This window comes from Chenopodium album, chromosome 5, assembly GCF_948465745.1.
Source record: "Chenopodium album chromosome 5, dcCheAlbu1.1, whole genome shotgun sequence".
Classification (NCBI taxonomy): domain Eukaryota; kingdom Viridiplantae; phylum Streptophyta; class Magnoliopsida; order Caryophyllales; family Amaranthaceae; genus Chenopodium; species Chenopodium album.
The window spans coordinates 27243500-27253840 of NC_137838.1; the positions used below are offsets into that span (position 1 = coordinate 27243500).

General features: G+C 35.0%; 2 long non-coding RNA genes across 2 annotated transcripts; both read left to right on the forward strand.

The window, feature by feature from the left end:
* The first annotated feature begins 3297 nt into the window (after window positions 1–3297).
* Window positions 3298–3977, forward strand: LOC145630623 (uncharacterized). Its single transcript, XR_014112132.1, has 2 exons — window positions 3298–3551; window positions 3628–3977. It is a non-coding gene; the product is annotated as an uncharacterized LOC145630623 (long non-coding RNA).
* Window positions 3978–6931: 2954 nt separating this feature from the next.
* Window positions 6932–8895, forward strand: LOC145630625 (uncharacterized). The gene is made up of 2 exons (XR_014112133.1): window positions 6932–7250; window positions 8243–8895. It is a non-coding gene; the product is annotated as an uncharacterized LOC145630625 (long non-coding RNA).
* The last annotated feature ends 1446 nt before the right edge of the window (window positions 8896–10341 follow it).

The window sequence follows — 10341 nt, forward strand, 5'->3', positions numbered from 1 at the left end:
TGTTAATGTGGCCAAGACGATAATTCCACAAGTAAGTCTGATTTGACTCCATGGTCTTATCTCTTTTGGTAGTATTATTCACATTTTAAACTTGTTTGACTAAATAAAGCACATAAAGACCATTTTAAGAATGTGCAATACCATATAAAACATTATCGATATAAAACGAACATTCATTGTCCTTTACTTGAAATTCAAAACCCTTGGCGTCCAACGCCGAAATTGAAATGATGTTTTTGGTAATATTAGGAACATAATAAACATTATCTAGTTCCAAAACTAGCCCGGTGGGCAAAGACAAACTGAGAGTTCCTATGGGTACGACACCAATTCTGGCTTCATTGCCTACCAGGAGTACAACCTCTCCCTTCTCTAGCCTTCTAGCGTTCCTTAGTCCCTAAGAATTGGAACAAAGGTGTGAGCAACATCCGGTATCTAATACCCATGATGCTAAGCTAGTGAAGTTAAAGTCTATAACGAATATACCTGATTCAAAAGTAACGATTCCGTTCTTCTTATCTTCCTTGAACTTGAGGCAATCTCTCTTCCAATGTCCCTTCTTCTTACAGTAGAAACATTCGGAATCAGATTTAGAAGACGCTACCTTCTTTTCTTTGTTATCCTTGATAGCTTTAGATTTAGGCGGAAAGGTTTTCTTCTTACCCTTCCCCTTAAAGCCTTTCTTCTTCTTGCGTGAGAATTTGAATGGCTTGCCCTTTTTAATCATGAGCATATCATGCTTCCCTCATCCTTGAGCGTTTGCTCTGCTTGCTTCAACATACCATGAAGCTCGGTGAGGGTTTTCTCCATGTTATGCATGTTATAGTTCATCTTGAACTGATGATAGCCTTTGTGCAGCGAGTGAAGAATGATGTCAATTGCCATCTCGGTTGAATACCCTGCATCAAGCCTTCCCATGTTCTCAAACTATCCTATAATTTAGAGTACATGTGGGCTGACTGGATCTCCTTTCTTAAGCTTGCTCTCAAGGATCTGCCTATGGGTTTCAAACCTTTCAGTTTGGGCCTGCTCTTGGAACATATTCTACAGTTTAGAAATGATCTCAAAAGCTGTCTCCTTTTCAAAGAACGTCTTTTGAAGCTCGGGAGACATTGTGGCCAACATGATGCATTTGACATCTCGATTGGCACTTTGCCATTGATTTAGGGCAGCCTGAGTCACCTCCTCATTGGGAGCCTCAGGCATTTCCTCATCAAGGACATATTCCTTTTACTCTTGCATGAGAACAATTCGCAAGTTCCTTTGCCAATCAAGAAAATTTGGCCCAATCAACTTCTCCTTGTCGAGAATTTAGCGTAACGAGAATTGGTTGTCTGAGTTATTTGAAGACATGATTCTATAATTGAAAGAATTTGAAATGAAAAACCATTCATAATACTTAAATAAGATTAAATTCATGCATTTTAATCAAATTTATTTAAAACATATTATTCACACATTTAAAAGTTGTCCCCATTTTGGGTGAGAATAAGTCGATTCCAAGATCCAAAGAAACAAAGAGTGGTTAAGCATGCTTTGGCTTGTCTTAACACTCAATCTCCTAAGGTAAGCAACGCTTTGCTAATGGCTCCAAGCCACTATCGGTTGAATAAATCGTCGCATCTAATGCTCTCTCAACAATTTATTCACTTTGCCACGACATGTTAGGACTCCATTACTCATATTGTTGAGTACAACCAAAACCAACTTGCATACCCGGTATGCCTTACGTTCCTTGGAGAAGTAGTGATGCCTCGCTTTGGCGTAGCCTACCACTACCCTCGTTCGGTTGGTAAGTGTTGTTTTGGAATGACAAGTTTTACTCAATATTTAGGGACCTAGGGTTTCTATGTTGGTTGATTTAAGTGAACTTAATTAATCATCACAACATTCGAAATCCTGAACATGCATCGAACATATAATTCATATATATATATATATATATATATATATATATATATATATATATATATATATATATATATATATATATATATATATATCGAAAAACATAAATAGAGATGCATTTGGCAACTAGCATGACCCCATGAGATCTTCAAAAGATCTTCATTTGCAACTTCATGGCTTCGTCTTCCAAGACTTGACCAAAATAAATGCAACTACTAGTATCTACGATTAGGACTAATCTAAATATTAAGGTACAAAAATACTCAACGGTTCGCAGACCGTATTTAGATTTACAAAAATACATCACGGATCACAGTCCGTATTTTCTATCCTAATCGGGCCCCACTAGTTGCCATTTCATAAAACTTGTGAGAGAATATACATTCCATTCATCCATTCACTATCTGTGAATGGCCCATGCATTTTACAACGATAAACAAGTAACAATGTATAAACACGCAAGAACTAGTAACTAATCTAGGTGGTTAATCCATTTAACACACCTAATTAAAACTAGTCAAAGTTGTTTTAACCGGTTATGAAAATAATAAATGAAGCTCCCACTAAATTCCCCATGCAACTTAATTAATCCAATTAATTAAGTCGGTAAACCCAAATATTTGCCAAAATTAAATTTTGCAAATTCGCTCAAAAAACCGAGGGCTAGCCTCCAAATTTTAATTAAATAAACAAAATAATTAAAACGACAATTTAAGCAAAAAATTACGTAGTCTAAAATATCTAAGTGCCTAGCACTAAGATTTGGAGTGCTCACACCCCGCACAACCGTTTGATGCTCAATGAATGTGGGAGTGGGTCCGATAGATGTCGCTAAGCGTTACACCGCCCACATCAGTGAACTTTCACGCATCAATAACGTGGCCCTTGATGGCCAAGTTGTACGAACTCATTATTGCACTACATTTCTACGTAAGCAATGTCTACGCATATTACCCTTATTTACATACTAAGCAACGCATAAATTAGCTTTATAAAGCATTGCCTTAAAACCCAGGGTTAATGTGCCAATGATGGGATTGTGCGCATCGTGCTACAAGCACGTAGCACATCCAATCGGACTCCCCGCAACAACAGGCATGCAAACGGGCTGCTTGTGCTCGCACCAGCCACGACCAGCCCAGCGTAGCAGCACCGGCATTCCCTCGCACACACGCATGCACGCATAAACTGGCTGCCTATGCGCACAACACTACGCACACACGCACGAGGTGCCCATCAGCCTCGACAGCCTCACGTGGGTAGCGATTAGCTTCTGTTCAAAATGAGAACCTCTCTTAAAATGAGAACTAGGAACCTTTCTCGTCCGTTAGATCATAATAAAATCAACAGTTGCGATTAGCTTCTGTCCAAAATGCCTACACAGTACAATACACACCTTCTCGCTCTAACATTTTCTCTCTCTACTCCAGATGTTTACCCTCTAGTTCTTCATAGTTTCATCTAACAAATATTTGATTTGATTTTAATTATGCATTTTCGCACTCAAATTTTTGAAATTATTACGCAAAGGTTCGATTTCTCATTTGAATCTGCAAGTTGATTTCATAAGCAAGTACTTTCAAGATACATATGCTGATTTAGGTCCAAAATCGTGGTTTATGAAGCTTCATTATAATTTTCAGGTAAATTTTCGGATTAGATAAGGAATTCTCTCCAAATTTGCAGTTTATGAATCTGGATTGTTTGTTAAATGTGCAGGTTGGTCATACCTAACTACCTCTACAATTTGATGATTTTGCTGCAATTTTCTCAACTTTAGAGGTAACTTGTATTTTGATGATTTTGCTGCGCACTAAGTGTTTGAAAAAATGCCTCAATGAATTCTACTATTATTTTTTGCAAATTCAAAGTAGATAGAAACCAATTAAAAGTAAATCAATTACATTTTAAAGTAAATTAATTTTGGGTATTGATTTTGTACTTTCTAGATAGATGATGTGTACTTTTTTGAGTGAAATGTAGACTTAATTTGATACTACAAATCTACAATATTAGATATAGCTTGATTTTACAATATATAATATGATACTTTATATTGTTCTTAGTTATTCTTTGTTTGATTCCTTTCTTACGTGTGAGGTTTAAGAGCTTAATAAATTGGGTTCATGTTGATTTTGTTCTGGTTGATGCTTCATGTATGTGTATTGGTGATGATTTTCTGTGAATGTTGGGGAGTTATTAGCTTTATTGTTTTGTGGCTTATGTTTCTAACTTTGACCATTTTGCATGATTCAAGTGCGGTTCAGGTTGTCCTACAGCCCCATAAAAAGATTGTGAATTTATTAATTGGAAGTGGCTCTTCTCAACTTGGTAAGATCACTATTGTTATTGCTGCTACAAATTCTAAAACTAATTTAGATATGCTTTAAAGTAGACTAAACTGCTCCAAAAGTTATTAAACAAAGAGCTTCTGGTTGAGGATTTTTTCATAATTTAATTTTCACTTGTTATAGGATTTACGTATTCACTAGAATTTGGTATCATTGTACTGTGTTTACTTCAGCTTGTTATACTTCACATCCTTCATTGACTGCTGCTTCATGTCTCCTTTTCTTTGTCAAATGAAAATGTACTAATGACAATTTTGATATGAAAAATTCTATCCATGAGCAAAAATGGGTTGTTGTTGTGCTTCTTATAGTTCCTATCTACGCCACTGAGTCAGTAAGTAGTATCCGTCTTAGGTTATGATTTATCTTTCCTGATAAAAATTACAGAGGCAGTACCGGAGGAGGGCAGTAGTTTAGCAGTATGTTATTCTAACTATGATCATTTTAAAAGTAAATTGAAAATTAGTAAAAGTAAACCAATTAGTCTTAAAAGTAAGTTTTTCTTTTATGAATTTTGTGCTCTTGGAGATTCTTATTTTGTTATTAACTTGAAGCCATCAACTGATTTGGGCATTTGGCTATGGTAGACTAGCCACTCACTGACAATCTCCTAATCTGTTCATAGATAACAGATCAACTGGTAATCCTTCTCAATCCCTTCTTTTTATAACTGTATCAGTGTATATACATATGAGTATACGACTGTAGTTTAGTACGAGTAACATTTTTATTGTGAATAATTTGAATATGTTTTCCCTAAACCTTTTATTCTAACTACTAGCAACTGCAAAATTCCATAACATGATCAAAATCCTTAGTGGTACTCCCACCTGAAATTGACAGTTTGCATTAATTGCAAACTTTGGCTGTCTAATAATTACATTAGAGGGAAAATTCCATCTAATATAACAAATTGCTATAGCCTTACATGTATACACCTTTCCATAAACAAGTTTGTGGGAGAAAATCCCACCAACTGTTGGTTCCCTGTCAACGTTTACAATTTCTTATGTTAACAAGGAATAACTTAACAGGAAATGTTCCTTCATAGAACTTATTATCATTATCCCTCTCTATGCTCTCAGTAGGTGAATATAATTTAGTTGGAAGTACTCAGATAGTCTAGGCAAACTAAAGAACCACGAGTCTGAACTTATGTGAGAATATGTTTTCGAGAGTACTTCCCCCCTCTATGTTTAACCTCTCTGCTTGTTGACAACTTTTTCAAGTCTGCATTTAGCAGCAACAACAATAGCAGAAGCCTCAATTGGCTTGCCCTGATCTTTTGGAAAAAGTTCATTCCTAGACCAATTGTCTCTTAAAGTAAATAAAATATAGTCTAAAGTTAATAAAAAAAACACTTAAAAGTAAACCTATTAGCTTAAGTGGTAGAGCATTATGCGGATGCATAAAGGTGTAGGTTCGAATCCTACATAGGTTATTTCAAAAAGTAAATAATAAACACTTTAAAGTAATTCAAAATATTTGAAAAGTAAATTAAATTAACTCCAAGATATACAAACAAATTAAAGGTTGTTTTTGATGATGTTTGTAACATGAGGTTAACTCAATCCTATAGTGGACACATTTGCTCTCATTACTATCGGTCAAATGGTACTTTGAAGTGAATAGCAGAAGCCTCAATTGGCTTGCCCTGATCTTTTGGAAAAAGTTCATTCCTAGACCAATTGTCTCTTAAAGTAAATAAAATATAGTCTAAAGTTAATAAAAAAAACACTTAAAAGTAAACCTATTAGCTTAAGTGGTAGAGCATTATGCGGATGCATAAAGGTGTAGGTTCGAATCCTCATAGGTTATTTCAAAAAGTAAATAATAAACACTCTAAAGTAATTCAAAATATTTGAAAAGTAAATTAAATTAACTCCAAGATATACAAACAAATTAAAGGTTGTTTTTGATGATGTTTGTAACATGAGGTTAACTCAATCCTATAGTGGACACATTTGCTCTCATTACTATCGGTCAAATGGTACTTTGAAGTGAATTTCATATTTATCTCAAAATTTGATACAAAATAATAAAAAGTAAATCGATTTATTCCAAAAGTGAATAAAAATGTCTCAAAAGTAAATAGAAAAATTAAAAAGTACGAGTAAATCAAAATAGCTCAAAAAAAAAAATCAAAAGTAGATTAAAATATCTCTAAAGTAAATTGTATTTACACAAAAGTAAACAAAAAAAAAGCTAAAAAGTAAATAAGAATATTATAACGGTTGATTAAAAAAATTAACTCAAAATAAATACAAATATCTCAAAAGTGTCTCTAATATAGAATGATTTATTAAAAGAGTCTACGTGGGATTCAAACCCACGTCTTTTGTGCACATGCACAATGCTCTACCAATTGAGCTAGTAGGATATTTTAGGGTAAGAATAGTAATTCAATGCCAAACAACAATAAAGATGTTCAATGTTCCTATCTTCATAGCCTGACATACAAATTAGCCTCAATAGTTTCCTGCCAAGAGGTTCTTAACATGTTCAATATTCAAGCTGAACTATAAGTGATAGACCATAGACCAAACAGGAAAAAGAATTGTCTCTGATGTTTCCTTTCTTGTGGCCAAAAAAGAGTATTCTAGGCTGCACCGGCGAGTTTAGCCGCAAATTTGGGTTTACTAGTATCTAATTCTAATTCCCACAAGGGAGAAACTAGCTATACTATATTTATTCAAGGTTATCACTTAAACAATCTTATATATATATGACCAGGTTATAATGAGAACCAATTCTATAATAGGAACTAAGAACTCATTACAACCGTTAGATTAAAAAAATAATGAATGGATAAGATCATTTTAATATTTAGAGATCACCCAATTTACCTCTCTCTCCCGATTCTCTATCCTCTAATCCTCTCTCCTCCATTGAAGCCACTGCTATATCCTCCATCAAAGCGGCTTTTGAGGTTTCACTTCTCCATTGAAGCAACTTTCAAGCTTTATTTACTCCATTGAAGCAACTTCTGAGGTACGATTTTTTTCTTGTGGTCGTTTTTAAATCACTAAATTTCTATATCTATATATGGTTATCGTTAATCTATTGTCAGTATTGTGAATTTAGGGTTGACGATAGTGAACTTCGAATTATGATTATAATTTATGAGGTTGTGAACATGTAAACGATCATAAATTAACATGAAATCCATTCATATAAAGCATAATATTTTTCTAGGTTTATAAAAAGTTTAAGCCATATTTTTTTTATTGATATTTAATCTTTTTTTTTTTCAAATTAAATTGGATTTTGCTGAAAATTATGTTTGGAATTTTTTGATATTTTTTTTATGAATTTGTCCAAATTATGAAAAATTTTGCAAACTAATTTGATTTGAGATATTTCAAACAAATCATTAACCTCCTTGTCTGTTTTTGTTGGAATTATGATAGTTACTTATTCTGATGTTCAAAGAGGCCAACTTAGTTAGTCATTATCAATTTTTAGGTCTGTAATTTTGGTGAGACTTATTCATACCTCTTGCTTACAAACCGAGTGAATATGAATTGTTAGTGCTTCTTGTTATGTTTAAAAGTAATTAGAAATTAGTAAAAGTAAAATAATTAGTCTCATAAGTAAATAGAAAATTTGTGCTAATTGGTGCTAAAGGATTTTGGTGTGAAAGTTGAGGATGTGATTAATAAGGCTATGAATTTGGTCAGTGAATATGAAAAATTTAATGTGGTTGCTACACCTCAACTGCTGGTACTAGCAAGACTTGGCACCTCCCTAACTTTAGCTTCTATAAAATTGATCCGTGCCATTTATGGCACCTTTATGCTATGTTTTCTTTATATTTTTATGCTTGTTTTTATTCATTTATGTCGTGTTTTTAGGGAATAATGATCGATTTGCGTGTTTGTGTGTTAGTTTAGAGAAATGCGTGCTTTTAATGGTTTTGTTATTATTTTATTCATTTCTCGGCTTTTTCTCTCGCTTCTCCGTTTCTTTGTCTTGTTTTGCAGGTAAGTCGAGGTAAGTCGAGTTCCTGCGGATTTAATAATCAAGGAGGGGGCTCAAGTGCATTCAAGGAATTTAACGGAGCCAAGTTAGGGAAGCCAAGCACGCAAGTTAAGCCAATCTAAGCAAGCTCAAAAAGCTCGATTTCCGAGGTGGCGATCCCGAGCGTCAAGGAAGCGAGCCGAGTGCCTAGAAGTGCAGCAGCCTAGCTCCCTTGCGCGCAGCATGAGCAGCCACGCACCAGCAGCTCGGCCGCGCAACCAGCCGCGCAGCAACACAACCGCGGGCTGGCCGCGGGCGCGGGTGGCTACTGCACAATTTCGCTCGATTTGATGCAGGAACTTCCCGAGTGAAGGTCGCGGGCACCCTGCGGGTGCGGGCCTAGCCCCGCGGGCGCGGGCTTAGGGGTTTTCTCCTCGACGGGCGCGAGTTTCTGGGTTTTACTTGCGAATTCTTTTATATTCTCCTTTTGTATATATAGTGTACGACCTTCTTTATTCATCATACATGAAATGCTTTAGTTTAGAATAGTTTCTCTCTCCTCTAAGGAGGATTAGGGTGGATTAGGAGTTCCTCTCTCTAGATTAGGAGTAGTTTTAGAGAGAGAAAGTGAAAGATTTCAATGGTGATTGAGATATTGAAGATACAAGGGTGACAATTGTGTTGAAGATCCTCTCTATTATCAATGAGCATTCTTAACTCTATTTCACCTTATTGCTTTGTTTAATTTCATGTTTGTTTGGTGTAATTTTGATGTTTGATGCTTGATTAGTGTAGTTGTTCTTGATATATTGTTGATTCTTGATTTCTTTAGTTGTTTGTTGATAGATGATGATATTTGAATAGTTGTTGGATATGAATTGGGTGAAACTTGTATGATTGATTAATTGTGATTAATTTGGGAATTGTGTTGATTGATTGTTGAGATTAAAATGATTAATGAAGGTTTGAACATTACCGTTCCTTTGGGTTCGACCCTTGACTTGCCTCTATATTCGTATTTAGGTTTGTTAAGTGTTTATAAATTTAGTTTGACCGAGGGAAGATTAGATAACGACCTAGTTTTCCTCTCGTGAAAATGGCACCGTTGTCGGGGAACGGTGTCTATGTTTGAGTGTTTTTGATTGCTCGAGTTTAGGTCTTTGTGTATACCTTTCTTTTATTTGATTTTTGTTTGTTTTGTAAAAACAAAATGGCATGTCTATCATTTCCTCAATATAGCAATGAGCCCTTTAGTGAATATTTCAAGACTTGAGGGATTTTTGGACTATAATTGTTGTAATATTTGGGAGGCTTGTGAGATTTGTTATTTTGGTTTGAAAGAGCAAACTAGGGATGAAGTTGAATGTATGCATGGTGAATTTAGAGCATTGTCAATTGATGATGCTTGGGATTTTTATGTTTGGTTTGCTAGGGATGTTTATGATAGGGGTAATCATGAGTCTAATATTGATATTAGCATGAATTCCCAAGATTTGTCACATGAGCCCTTAAGTGAACCTAAAACACATGATTTCAACTTTATTTATCCTTTTGTTCATGATGATGAAGTGCATGCTCAAGTTGATGCTAATGGTGTGTTTCAATATTCTTCATTTTTTATAGCGCCTTTCTTGTGATGTGCTTCATTCCCTTAATGATGAATCTCATGTGTTTGATTGTGCCCCCACTCCCCAATGTGATTTATATGCTCATGAACTTAATGTTGATTCTTCCAATCTTGGTTGTACTTCTTTTTCTCTTGTTGAGCCTCAACCTTCTACATCTTTTAAATCTCTTGTTAATATATTTGAGTCTCAAATTAGGCACATTGAGCTTGATAACGACCTTGGGCCTAGTAAGGAGATGATTCTTAATTCTATGAGAGGTCAATTAGAGATAATGAAAAAGAATGAGGAGCGTATTGAGGAGGAAAAAAGAAGAGGAGAAGAGTTAGAAAGCCAATTGTCATCCTTGATGCTTGTTTGTGAAAAATCCCAATTTAATGTGTGTGTTGAGGATGATGATGATGATTTTGAGCAACCAAGATAGTGTGAGGATCCCATTGGTGAGCATTTGAGTGATGGTGAAGGAGTTGAGAATGAAGAGAGTGTTGATTTTGATA